At 38.6% G+C, this 14,900-nt stretch overlaps 2 pseudogenes; one reads left to right on the top strand and one right to left on the bottom strand.

Moving 5' to 3' along the window:
* The first annotated feature begins 2,863 nt into the window (after window positions 1-2,863).
* Window positions 2,864-4,093, top strand: LOC114632749 (annotated as a pseudogene).
* Window positions 4,094-5,117: 1,024 nt separating this feature from the next.
* On the bottom strand, window positions 5,118-13,898 carry LOC114632741 (annotated as a pseudogene).
* Window positions 13,899-14,900: the final 1,002 nt, after the last annotated feature.

Here is a 14,900-nt window from a genome sequence, read left to right on the forward strand (position 1 = left end):
ATGAATACTTCTTGCCAAAAATCACTACTCAAAATATAACCATGGTTTCTTCTGCTTTTGTCTTAGGATTTTGGATATAGCCCCCAAAATAAACAGTCTAATGTTGGCTATCTCTTAAGTATTTCTTACATACACAGTGATTGGTTATTTGGTTCTTCAAGACTGCTTCCTGTAATTTATTTAATAAAATTTCTCAATACTTCAAAATGAATTTTTCTCATATGAAATCTAGAACCATAAATATTGGGAAGAATGATAGCTTCCCCTTTTCATTCCACATTTGAGTCACAACCAGACTCTATTACCTACAGTACAATTGAGCACTCAGTCCAGGTGGTTCAGGAGGAATGGATGAGAAACTTCAATGTATAAATCTGCTTTCTGAATCTCTGCAGATAGAAAAGACTTGGTACAATTTTGAAAAAGTGAGTAGATCAGTCAAATTCTATTAACACCCTTAACTTTGAAAGAAACGTGAGAATCAGACTTAGGTGCCTGAGTATGAAATAATGATGGAAACTCCTTCATCATCTTCTTCACTAGAGTTCTTCATATACCATCAATGTGGCCAAACAATAATCGAGTTCATTCTTTATCAGTATTGCCTTGCTGATCTTTAGACGCAAATCTGCTTTAAATTGTTCCCACCCAAGAATACGATCCCATTCTTCAAGTTCTAAAATATATCACCAAGACATTCCTTTGGAAGAAAATGTGAGGTTTGAGGAAAAGTATTCAGATACATGTAGACACTTGAGTGGTTTTGCATTGGGCATTTGTAATTAACTCTAGCTTTAAAAGATCTACTAATGAACTCCCACGTTTTTGTGTCCCAGTGGGAAATAATTCTAGACCTTGGGTCACATACTCTTTGAGCACTAAGAAATAGATTTGATCATCAGAAAAGAGGTAGTCAACAGGGGTAGAAGCCTTGGGTCAAAACAGTCCACCTTTCCTGCATCATATCTACCTAAATGCACTCTGAAATAGATGAAGACCTATATGTTCTTTTTTTGTAATGTCTCTACCTTCATTCAACTTTTTAATTTTATACATTTTAAAAAAAATTTTTATTGGATATTTTATTTACATTTCAGATGTTATCCCCTTTCCCAATTTCCATCCAACCAGAAACCCCCTATCACTTCCCCACTCCTTCTGCTTCTATGAGGATGTGCCACTAACACCTCCCTACCCTTAAGTTCCCTCACACTGGAGCATCCAGCGTTAACAGGACCATGGACTTCCTATCCCACCTATGTCAAACCAGGCTATCCTCCCCTACCTATGGAACTTGAGCCAGGGGTCCCTCCCTATTTGCTTCCAGGCTTATGGCTTAGACCCTGGGAGCTCTAGTTGGTTGGTATTTTTGCTTTCCCCATGGGGCCTCAAAACCCTTCAGCTCCTTCAGTCTTCTCTCTAACTTCTCCATTGGAAATCTCATTATCTATTCATTGGTTAGCTGTTAGCACACACCTCTGAATCTGTCAGGCTTTGGAGACTCTATAGGAGACAGCTATATCAAGCTCAAGTAAGCATGCACTTCCTGGCATCTGCATCAGCATCTCCCTTTGGTGACTGCACAAGGGATGGATACCCAGGTGGAGCAGTCTCCTGTTGGCTTCTCCTTAAGTTTCTGTCCCACACTTTGTTTCCATATTTACTCTAATGAGTACTTTGTTTCTCTTTCTAAGAAGGACCCAAGCATCCACACTTTGGTCTTCCTTGTTCATGAGCTTCATGTGTCTGTGAGTTGCACCTTGGGAATTGTGAACTTCTGAGCTAATATCCAATTATCAGTGAGTGCATACCATGTGTGTTCTTTTGTTATTGGGTTACCTCACTCAGGACGATATTTTCTCATTCCATCCTTTTGCCTAAAAGTTTCATGAATTCATTGTTTTGAATAGCTTAGTAGTACTCCGGTGTACAAATGTACCATATTTTCTGTATTCATTCCTTTGTTGAAGGACATCTGGGTTCTTTCTGTATTCTGGATGTTACAAATGAGGCTGCTATGAACATAGTGGAACATATGTTCTTGTTATATGTTGGAGCATCTTCTGGGTATATACTCAGGAGTGGTATAGCTGGGTTCTCAGGTAATGCTATGTCCAATTTTCTGAGAAACTACCAGACTGATTTCCAGATTGGTTGTATCAGCTTGCAATCACACCAGCAATGGAGGAATATTCCTCTTTATCCACATCCTCACCAGCATCTGCTGTCACCTGAGTTTTTGATTTTAGACAATCTGACTGGTTTGAGGTGGAATCTCAGAGATGTTTTTGATTTGCATTTCTCAGAAGACTAAGGATGTTGAATGTGTAAATATCTTCTTTTGGGGTTGTTGGAAGATTACTTCCTTGTTTTTTCTAGGTTGTAGTTTCCCTCCTTGTGTTGGAGTTTTCTTTTTTTTTTTTTTTCTGAAACAGCTTTTTATTAAACAGCAAAGCAGAACTTCAACACAATTTTAAATATTTGTAACAAGGTCACAAAAGGGTTGTAAAATGTCTGCAATGTGAAGATTACACATCCATACAGCTAACATCACTCATCAAGGCTTACATTAATACACAGATGATTCCACAAGTCACAGCCCAGTCTACGAGGCACCAGCTGCATTAGTGGATCTTTCCTATTGTAAGACTTTACTCTATTTCTGATATTAGCTCCTTATCAAATGGAAGCTACAAATGAAACTTTTAAAATTTGTTAAAAGAATGACTAAAATTCTGCAAACTAAGTTGAGTTTACAGATATTCTAGGAAAACAACTGAGATAAGATACTAAGGTTAATAATTATCACATATACAAAACTCTCGGAAAGAGCCTGCCTGTTTCTTCATTCAGGATATAAAACCTCCATCCTCCTCTTTAACCAGGACACAGAAAGATTTCGGCAGCAACCATGGCCACCTTCGTGGAGCTCAGTACCAAAGCCAAGATGCCCATTGTGGGTCTGGGTACCTGGAAGTCTCCCCCAAACCAAGTCAAGGAAGCTGTGAAGGCAGCCATTGATGCTGGGTATCGCCACATAGACTGTGCCTATGCGTATCAGAATGAGAATGAGGTGGGAGAGGCCATCCAGGAGAAGATCAAAGAGAAGGCTGTGAGGCGGGAGGATCTCTTCATCGTCAGCAAGTTGTGGCCCACCTGCTTTGAGAAAAAACAGCTAAAGGAAGCCTTTCAGAAGACACTCACAGACCTGAAGCTGGACTATTTGGACCTCTATCTTGTTCACTGGCCGCAGGGTTTTCAGCCCGGAAAGGAGTTATTCCCTAAAGATGATCAAGGCAATATCCTCACCAGCAAAACAACGTTTTTGGAAGCCTGGGAGGGCATGGAGGAACTGGTGGACCAGGGGCTGGTGAATGCTCTGGGCGTCTCCAACTTCAATCACTTCCAGATTGAAAGACTCCTGAACAAGCCTGGACTAAAGCATAAGCCAGTGACCAACCAGGTCGAGTGTCACCCTTACCTCACTCAGGAGAAACTGATTCAGTACTGTCACTCCAAGGGCATCACTGTCACGGCCTACAGTCCCCTGGGCTCCCCAGACAGACCTCACGCTAAGCCATCGGACCCTTCACTACTTGAGGACCCCAAAATTAAAGAGATTGCTGCCAAGCATAAGAAAACCTCAGCCCAGGTTCTGATTCGGTTCCACATCCAGAGGAATGTGGTGGTGATCCCGAAGTCTGTGACACCAGCGCGTATACAGGAGAACATTCAGGTCTTTGACTTCCAGTTGAGTGACAAGGAGATGGCCACTATCCTTAGCTTCAACAGAAACTGGAGGGCCTGCCTGCTGCCTGAGACAGTAAACATGGAAGAATATCCCTATGACGCAGAATACTGAAGCTGAATCAGTCCCTGAGGCTTCCTCTTTGCCGATGCACACCTCACTCCCAGAATCCTGTTTAAGCCCAGCCTGCCTGACATCGTGCGGTAGGCAAGGCTGTGTTTAAATCGCCACGCTGACCAGAGACAGACTGTTGCAGGCAAATGTGCCTTAGAGAAGCGAATGGGCCTCTCCTTCACTAATTTGATCTGATCAAATGTTTGTCAAAAACTGGGAACTCTGGTAACATTTGAGGGTATAAAGATAAAATAATAAAGAATCGTAATGTTAACAAACATAAAAAAAAACTCTCTTATATTCATGATTCTGATACTAATATACTCTCAATTAATTTTGTAAAAGTTCATCTCCTGGGTACAAACAAACCTTGAGACCAAACTCTTAACTGGTCTCTCTTAATCCACTTACATTAGACTCAGTCCACTTTCATTCATGTCCCAAAAGTGCAGCTGTGGGCCAGAGGTAACGCACATCTGGAGGGAAACACTGGGAGGGTATTTCTGTTTATCCAGTTTTCCTTCCTAATTCTATCTTTCCTCAGGTTTTTTCCTCATACACATGTAACCAGCATTCCGATCTTTTCAACACCAAACAGACTATTTTATGCAATAGGGAGTTTTTAGCTTCTCAGTATGACAGTTTACATTTCAAAGAAAACCCTTTATTTTTTATAGCTTCAACTATTTTCAACTGATTAAAGAGAAACCAGCAATCCTATCTTATTACTAAATACACAAATGGCAAGCCTTAGCTAAGAAAGTATCTTATTTTGGTTAAGTGTCAACAATTACAGTTCAGGTTACTCTTGCGGGAGATGAAAACTGACGTTACTGTCAGGAGGGAGATGGGAAGAAGAGGCAGATGGAGGAGAGGCACAAGACAGTACAGGAGCTGTGCATTCAGTACATGGTTTTGGTCACTTTTTCACAACATGGTTATTTTCTTGTATATTTTAATAGTTAGGCTTATGATAAAAGACAGTGCTAAACATATATATATATATATATATATATATGCAAATTGGCAAAACATTCATCTTCAAGATTCATAAATATCTGTAATTCTAATATAAACTCTCTACCTGTGCACATTTTCATAGACTAACGTAGACACATCAGGTTAACTCAGAGACGCCCCTGTTAAGCATTAGTGTTACCTAGATCTGACATTCTCTTTATAAATACTCAGGGAAGCAAACAAGCCTTAAGGGGGAAGGAAAAGGCAGCAATCCATAGAAGAGAGAGAGGCGAACCCTTTACTTCCTTTTGCTTTTTGTGTCAGTTGTTTGAAAAACACTAGAAGCAGACATGAGGTTTTCTATATACTGTCCAAGAACTTGATTTTCCGATTTTAGCTTCAGATTTTCTTCCTTAACTGCATCTACTCTTGCAGAAAGATCTTCAAGTGTGTGTTGGAGTTCCAACACCTGATTAATAAGCCGAGTCTTTTCTTCCAGTTCCACCTGATTTTCAGCATCAACTGCGTCCATGTCAGCATTCATCATCTTGGGTAACAGACTTTTAGCTCTTGAACGCAAACTCTTTAATGAATAGTCTTGCGTCTGAGGCGCTGGGAAGAGGTGGGAAGGGTACGACGCCTCAGGCCCCAGCTCTGGGACCAACTCGTGTTGGAGTTTTCAAACAATTATCCTTTGAAATGCTGGATTTGTGGGAAGATATTATGCAAATTTGTTTTTGTCATGGAATACCTTGGTTTCTCCAACAATAGTGATTGAGAGTTTTGCTTGGTATAGTAGTCTGGGCTAGAATTTGTGTTCTCTTAGGGTCTGTATGATATCAGTTCAGGATCTTCTGGCTTTTATAGTCTCTGGTGAGAAGTCTGATGTAATTCTTATAGATTTGCCTTTATATGTTACTTTACCTTTTTCCCTTACTGCTTTTAGTAATTTTTCTTTGTTTTGTACATTTGATGTTTTGATTATTATGTGACAGTAGGTATTTCTCTTCTGGTCTAGTCTATTTAGAGTTCTGTAGGCTTCTTGTATTTTCATGGACATCTCTTTCTTTAGATTAGGGAAGTTTTGTTCTATAATTTTGTTGAAGATATTTACTGGCACTTTCAGATGGGAAGCTTCACCCTCATCTATACCTATTAATTTTAGGTTTGGCCTTCTCATATTGTCCTGGATTTTCTGGATGTTTTTGGGTTAGGAGCTTTTTGCATTTTTCATTTTCTTTGACAGTTATGTCAATGTTTTCCATGGTAACTTCTGAACATGGTATTCTCTCTTCTATCTCTTGTATTTTATTCGTGATGCTTGCATCTATGACTCCTGATTTCTTTCCTAGGTTTTCTATCTCTTGGGTAGTCTCCCTTTGAGATTTCTTTGTTGTTTCTACTTCCATTTTTAGATCCTGGGTGGTTTTGTTTAATTCCTTCACCTGTTTGACTTTGTTTTCTTGCAATTCTTTAAGGGATTTTTGTGTTTCCAGTTTAAGAGCTTCTACCTGTTTACATGTATTTTTCTGTACTTCTTTAAGGGAGTTAAATATGTCCTTCTTTAAGTCTTCTATCATCATCATGAGAAGTGATTTCAATTCTGAATCCTACTTTTCCAGTGTGATGGGGTGTCCAGGGCTTGCTATGTTGGGAGAACTGGGTTCTGATGATGCCAAGTAACTTTGGTTTCTATTGCTTATGTTCTTGTGCTTGCCTTTCACCATCTGGTTAACTCTAGTGCTATGTTCACTCACTATCTCTGACTGGAGCCTGTCTTTCCTGTTATCTTGCTTGTGTCAGAACTCCTCAGGGTCCAACTGTCTCTGTGATCCTGTAATCCTGAGATCCTAGGTGAAAGAGCTCCTGGGACTCACTCTGTCTTGGGGATCCTGAAATCCTATGATCATGCGCATGTTAGAGCTCCTGAGAATCTAGCTTCCTAAACTGCTCTGAATGTAGTGAATTCTCCACTGCTCTGAGTGCAGTGGTTCCTCTGTTTGCCTGAGTGCAGTGGTTCCTCTGTTGCTCTGAATGCAGTGGTTCCTCTGCTGCTCTGAGTACAGTGGTTCCTCTGGGATGGGTCAGGATATGGTGTCTTCAAAGGAGCAGACCAGCTAGGCATCTTCCCCAGCAGAGAGGACCAAGGGAGGAGCAGAATGGGAGTGGTATTCCAGAGGGCGGGGTTTGAGTGTGTGATGGGTCATGAATGCCCCAGGCTCCCAGCTTCATCTCTGGGGTTTAGGGTTGTGGGGGAGGGTTCTTACCTGCTGCTCTGAGTACAATGGTTCCTCTAGGATGGTTTAGTATATGGAATCTTCAGGGGAACAGACCAGCTAGGAGCCAGCCCCAGCAGAAAGGACCAAGCAAGCTTTAATTCTATATCTTATTTATTAAAAAGACATTCGACTGTTTTTAAAAGGACAGAAAAATTACAAAAGAGAAATATACCCTCAAGATAATATTTGTTTACAAATAACACAAAAGCAACATCCTCCATATTCTAAAACCATTTCCTGGTTTCATGGGCACCAGAAACCTTGGATGCTTCACTATTCCCATTAATCCCTTACATATCTAGGCACTTCTGTTTTAAGGGCAAATGGGCTGTATATTGTCATCAAGGCTGAAGAACAAAACTAACCCCACCCTTATTGTGGAATGCACAGAATAGGCTGTAGGGAACTAGGTAATTTGGATATCCATACAAGATTTATCTTTCAAATGTAATTCATTCATTCACACAAACATTCCTTGTGGTACCATGCTAATATAAATGTTATGCCAAAATATCACCTAGTGCAAAAAGTCTGTTGTGCAGAAATATTGCTGTAGTGTTCCACTGGGAAATTTCTCCAGTGATGCCATTTTGGAAGCTTGCAGGCTTGAGCTATGTTGTGTATGAAATACTACATTTGTGGAAGATTGGGAGGATGGCAGTAATGGAGTTCCAGGACATCCTTGTGACATTAGGCTTATACTTTTGTCTGACAAATGGCCCAATCTTGGCCAACAATAGTGCTGTAAATTTAGTTGTTACTTGGGATGGTGCAGTGCAGAGAGTCTTAAGTCCTTTTGCAGATAGATAACACAGAAGCTAGAATATTCATGTCTTCAGAACATTGCATTAGGATCCTCGAAACCTTTCCCATTGTTCCAATATTTCTTACCATTTAAATAGGCATTAACTTTACGGTATCAGAACTTGAAGATAGGTACTGGTTCACTAGCATATCAACACAACCTTGAGTTTAGCTCATTAATATTTTATAGATAGATTCTTGACTAGATTCATATCTGAGGTGCCTGATAGCCTACCTACCTGGGGCTCTTTTCTGATCCCCAGTTTTTACTAGGACTTCCTGGTGGCAAACTTGTATTCTACATTCACTACACTATTTTTAGTCACATAGAATGGTTTCTAAATTAACCAAAATTGATTTTAACTTAACTTTTTTATAATTACAGTGTCAAAATGCCCAAATATATGTTAGGGCATTTTTTATTTCTTCCTTGACACAGTACTCAGACCTCTCCATTGTTGTTTCTCACACAGACCATAGCCAGTAGAGTAACAACAATGGGCCAGACACTTTCTTACCTATAAATGCCCTATAATTTATTAAATACTCTGAACAGTGTCTGGCAATTATGAATGATGCTGTTATGAACATAGTGGACCACATGTCCATGTGGTATCATAGCAGATTTTTTAGGTATATGGTCAGGAGTGTATAGCTGGGTTTTCATGTAGAACTAGTCCCAATTTTCTGAGAAATTGCCAGTTTGGTTTCCACAGTGGTTGAGACAGTTTATATTCCCACTCTAATGGAGGAATGTTCTCCTTGCTCCAAATCCTAGCTCGCATGCCTGTGACTTGAGTCTTTGATCTTAGCTATTCTGATGGGTGTAAGACATAATCTCAGGGTTGTTTTGATTTATATTTCCCTGATGAGTAACTATGTTGAGTATTTCTTTGTGTATTTCTCAGTCATTCGAGATTCTCTGTTGAGAGTTCATGCTTTAGTTCTGATCACCATTTTTAATTGGTTTATTTGCATTGTTGGTGTCTAACTTCTTGAGTTCTTATATATTTTGGACATTAGATCTCTGTCATGTAGTTTTGGTGAAGTTCTTTTCACAATTTGTAGGTTGCCATTTTCCCCTATTGCCAGTATCCTTTACCTACATCTACCAAAACCAGAGAAGAAAATACAGTCATTCACAAATGAATACTAATGCAACCAAAAATATAGGAGCCTAATAATTTGTAATGATACTTTGATAAATTACAAGTAATGTATCATCAGTCTTATACAGAACATAACTGTTGGCAGTTTCTTCATGTCTCAGTAGGTGTCCATACATGTAAACATTTAAGGAGGAACAACTTGTTTATAGGCTACTAATGGCAATAAAATGGAACATGAATTCTTTTGAGAGATGAGTTGGAGGCTAATGGTGTGTAGTGGATTGTTAGTATACATTTTAAACATGTATAAAGCACTCATGGAAGAAAAATACTGTATAAAATGTAAATTGTACACATGTCTATATTCAATGTGTAAACAGAGACAGCAAGAGTTTTTTAAACATATTGCCAAGAAGATGGACTTATGGCACTGCCATATCTGCTTCGAAACAGGAGTCATATATTTTTCTTTTGCTAGCCAACAAATTTGGGGAAAGCACTGACAATATTATGTTTCCTCATGGTTTTCCCCTCCCTTTGAATCTGAAAAGCAGTCAGTGTATTCTGTATTTTTTTTCACCAGTCCCTAAGGAAAAATACATAAAGGATTATAGTATAAAAGACTTTATGTAAAACACTTAAGAGATCACAGTTTGAAATCAATACATGCCATACTCACTGTGTCACCAAAGTTGTTCATTGATGTGGTTAAGAATTCTTTCTCATGCCATTTTCCTCATGGTGCAGTTTGATCATTTTTCCATTTTCTGTTCATATTACTCTCTCTATCATTAAACTTATGGGAAAAGGATACAATAGATGACATTTCATTCTAACTAAATTCCTGGACAAGCTGAGCATATGGGTTTGTTGCTACATGTGAGTAGAGACCAAGAGGATTAGCCTCAATATACTATACCCACACAGTCTCCAAATGGGGAGGGAAACAGAATCTGAACACTTTGTCTTCATAATGATTGTAATTAGATAATCATTCAGTGAAATTGGAGCTATGACCACTAATGTGGCTAGACACTTGTGACAGCAAAGGACAATTCATTCTGGGGTTCTTCTGAACAGGTACCCAACAAGGATGTATGATTTTGCATCTTTCCTTGATAAGTCTTGCCATTCAGCATTCAAATTAGTATCAAGTGTTTGAGAATCTGAGGCTTCTACAAAACTTAGAAGGCAATGAACACATCAGGAGTCATGTCTCATGAACCTGGAGAGATCAGAGATATCATGACAGGACCACATTTTTTAAATGGGCTTACTACATTCTGAAAATTTAAACCCTCCATAGTTAATACAATTCTTTGAACTACACATGAAAATATGTATGCAAAGATTATAGAAAGAACTGAAGATATGTCTACAATGAGTCAGCCACTGGTGGCTATTAGATCTAGTGCAAAACTGACAGCAAATATCAACAATTCTAAAATGAGAAAATTCGGCTGTACTATACCTTATTATTTTAGTATGATCTCCATATATACAGAAGATCAGAAAATACTATCAACCATAGACACAAGAGTATAAATGACTTACCACTTATATCAAAAAAAGCTTTTAATATTTGGTATCAGGTTCTAATTTCACTGTGAGCCCTAGAGTGTGAACAAATCATATCATATCCCTTTCTTCAATGAAAACTGTAAAAAACCTTCTATAAAAATTGTGGTAAGAATCAATTCCTATTTTTTCTGTTTCACAATGGAGTTCATGTGACTAAACTTCCCAACTATTGTATCAATGATGTTGGTTTCATTTGGACATTCCATACATAGCCTGAGCTACAAGTGGAGGTTAGCAGCAAAGTATTCATAAGTTTTTGGGTTCTCAAATAACTTATTTTATAAAGCAACCCTTCCCATAGTACAGTGGTATTCAACCTGTGTGTCACATATCATATATGCAGAATATTAAATATTAACAGTATGATTCATTGTAGTAGCAAAATTACAGTTATCAAGGAGCAATGAAATGATTTTGTTTGAGGGTCACTACAAATTGGGGAACTTTATTAAAGACTTAAATCATTAGGAAGGGTTAGAATCACTGCCCTAGTACCTACATAAGAGTAGTCCACTGGTTACAACATTGGCATAGGTCAACTGAAAAGACATGTAGCCAGGGGTTATATCCAAGAGATGATCTATACTTGACCAGTATGTGACAATGATGACTAGGTTTGTGAAATATACTAGATGTAAATTTTTGTGTACAGATACAGATTTGTACTTAAGGAGACACTACATAGCCTTGGATACACAGGGGCTGCTTTATTCTTTGCTTTCTCTACTCCTCAATTCCACCTACATACAACACACCTGCTAATCTTTAGAGTATGCTCTCCTTCTGGGCATATACCTCATTTTCCAAGGAGGCTCCCTTCCAAGGTCACTTTCCATCTGCTTTGGCACATGCAAGGCTTCATCTGTGTTGACTCATGCTGCCTCAGTGGACTACAAAGCTTTTCAGAGGTTGCTGTGTTCACTAGAAGTGGCCCAGCAACACCTCCTTTATGCTTTAAATACCAAGTATCAGTCAACACAGTTCTCCAGTTTTCAGAAGGCATCCCAGCACATCTCATAGAGACAGACAGATTATAGACAAACAGTGGGTGAATTTCCCAGTGCCTGGAGACCTAATATAGTCCCCCAAACAGGCAATGAAAAGCCAAAGATTGAAGGGCAGGTCAGGGTGTTTTGACATATAAGGCAGTTTATCATCTACAGAATGATTTTTTTCTTACAAAGTCAGTAGCAATTTCATATTTGAGAATCAATAGAGAAATTAATTTCTGAAATGGATCCCACAACCAGTGAATCATTCCCTGAGGCAATAGTATCCAGACATTGGAGTTTACTCCGGATATAGGATGGTTCTGATATGCACTGCAGTTCTACAACCAACGTTATATATGGACATTAAAATGACAGATGATTCATTTGTAAATTCTCAGAACAGGACTTAACTCACTGCTATTCATTTTAATTCACTTCTTGGGAAAACAAGTCAACAGAATTTGTTTTAACTTCCATTAATGGGTTGACTTCAGTGACTGCCAGGTCCTCAGAAACACACTGACCTCTATTTGGATTTGGACCAAACCAATGATAGTGAATAATGAACTTGCACATTTCATTACAAATATGCTTATTCTATTTTTCAGAGATCATAATAAACCTCAAAGCTTATTTTTTTTTACTAAGCATGGGTTTTAGAACATATTTATCTATAGAGGAAAAAGAGAGCCTGGTGGGGAGAATCTCTCTTTAAGTCCAGAGTTCTAAGATGGGGAGGTTCTCAGGATTCAATGTGGGTGACATAAGCTGAGTTGCCTACCAGAGGACACACAGAACCAGAAGAGGCCACCTCCTCTAGCCAAACAGGACAGCCATTGGAGCAGTAAAGACTCAAGTCACCCACAAAACTTTCAACCCCCAATTTTTCCTGAATAAAAGGAATGCAGTGATAAAGTTAGAGTATAGATTGAAGGAATGGGAAACCAGTAATGAGTCCAACTTGAAACCCATCACATGGGTATGCACCAATTCCTGAAACCATTATGTAGGAATTTTGCATTAGCACTTTGATTAGAGGACCAAGACCATCCTAGTATAAAACTGGGAAGGATGCCTAAGGTGTAATTATTTCAGCTGACAGAATTGATCCCTGAAAGTCCAGTCATAATGTTTAAGATATTTAGAGGCAATAATTTATGAAGTTGTTCCTACATCAACTTCAATTTGGTTCTGTCAAAGCCTTACATTCAATGCATGAACATCTTTCCAATAGTAGGCAAATTTCAACATATCTAATAGTCCCATTGCCTTTAATGATACATGTCTCCCTTATAAATTTAAAGTGACATTACACACACTATCATATTCATCTCTAATTTTATTAATTTGGATAATTTTTTCTGTATTTTAGCTATTTTGGCTAATAGTTTGTCAATCTAATTAATTTTCTCAAAGTAAAAACATTGCCTCAGTAATTTTTGAATATTATTGTATTGTTGATTTTATAATTTATGGATTTTAGTGCTGACTTTGAGTATTTCTTTCCCCACTTCTTTTATGTTTGATATCTTCTTGGTATTGATGTTGTTCTAAAGCTTTTAGGTGTGCTGTTAAGTTCGTAACATGAGATCTCTATTTTTTAAAAATGTAATCACTTACTTATTTCTATGAACTTGCTGCTTAGAACCACTCTGACATGCAAGTACTGTGGTGGGGTGCAGATTAGGCAGACCTGAGCCTGATGACCTCAAGCTATCAGCTCTCTCTTAATATTCTGAGGGCCAGAGCTGATGGATTCTGGCAATTGACCCCTGCTGACAGCTGTAGGGCATGAGGAAATGAAATGTAGGGCTCTTTATTCTTTAACTCAGGGGCTTCTCACTAGCCAGTGAGTGGCTCAGAGCTCATTAACTATTCATGATCCAGAGAGAAAGAAAAAGGATAGAGAAATTAATGCCTGTATACACACACACACACACACACACACACACACACACAAACACACAGACACGGCTGGGCCCAAACTTCAGTCTCTTCAATTTCACAAGTACACATGCATACTTATATTCATATATATACACATATATATGTATATATGTACATACATACAGACAGACATATATACATATATAAATTTATCTGGTGGATGGAGCAGAGCCCCAACAGTCACACTTTATTTTTTTATTTATTTTTTATTTTTTCTCTCTCATCATTTTTATAGCTCCTTAGATAAAAGTTCTCCATAAAATTACCTCAGAGATAAAAAGTTTCATTCTATAAGCTCAGTATAAGTTCAAAGCAACAGTTTCATATTGCCTTACTTTATCATGGTGCATACCTGTGGCCTCATCCTTGAACCTGTCCCAAGAGGAATGTTTTCTCTTAATCATTAATTTATTCCAATCCTATTGTTCTTCCTAGTAAAATTTACATGCTTGTGACACAGAACTCTATTTATAGCTTTCTATTCTACAGGGTGCTCAGAAATACTTGGATCAATTGAAGAGTTCTAAAATTTTACCAGAGATTATGAAATCATCCATATGTTTGAATATCATTATTACATGAAAGTACATCTTTATATTGATCTTTAGGTAAATTTGCCCAGTGAGGTATGGTGGTGGTACCCATGTCAATAGGCTATGTAATAGCAGTAGGAAAGGCAAATCAGCACTGAGAAGCCACTCTGGAATGAAGTTTCTGGAGTTCATGCCTCTTAGAGCATACCTATCTCAGCCATGCAAAACAGTGGGTCATCAACAGAAAACTCACTTGCTTTCCATAGTATTTCCTGAATGGCTTATGCCAGTTATTTATGTTCCATAAGTTTAGGTAGCAGTGTATTCATTTTCATTCATTTCTAGATAGTCTTTAATTTCTTTTACTTTTATTTTTATTATTTATTGATTATTTTATTTATTTATATGTCAAATGTTATCTCCCTTCCCAGTCTTCACTCAGCAAACCTCCCATCCCATTTCCCATCTGTTTTACCTCTAGGAGGGTTCTCCGCCACCCACCCACCCATCCACTTCTACCTCATGCCTTTAGTATCCCCTTTTACTGGGGCAACAAGCCTCCACAGGACCAACAGCCTCCCCTCACATTGAAGCCAGGTAACCCAATCCTCTGCTATATGTAGCGGAACCATGGGCCCATCAATGTGTACTCTGGTTGGTGGTTTAGCCCCTGAGAGCTCTGAGGGTTCTGGTTAGTTGATATTGCTGTTCTTCCTATGAGGTGGCAAACCCTTTCACCTCTTTCTGTCCTACCCTAACTCTTCCACCTGGATCCCTAGGCTCTGTCCAAAGGTTGGGCAAGTGTCTGCATCTTTCTTAGTCAGGTGCTGGAA

Source organism: Grammomys surdaster, unplaced genomic scaffold (genome assembly GCF_004785775.1).
Source record: "Grammomys surdaster isolate TR1022 unplaced genomic scaffold, NIH_TR_1.0 414, whole genome shotgun sequence".
Classification (NCBI taxonomy): domain Eukaryota; kingdom Metazoa; phylum Chordata; class Mammalia; order Rodentia; family Muridae; genus Grammomys; species Grammomys surdaster.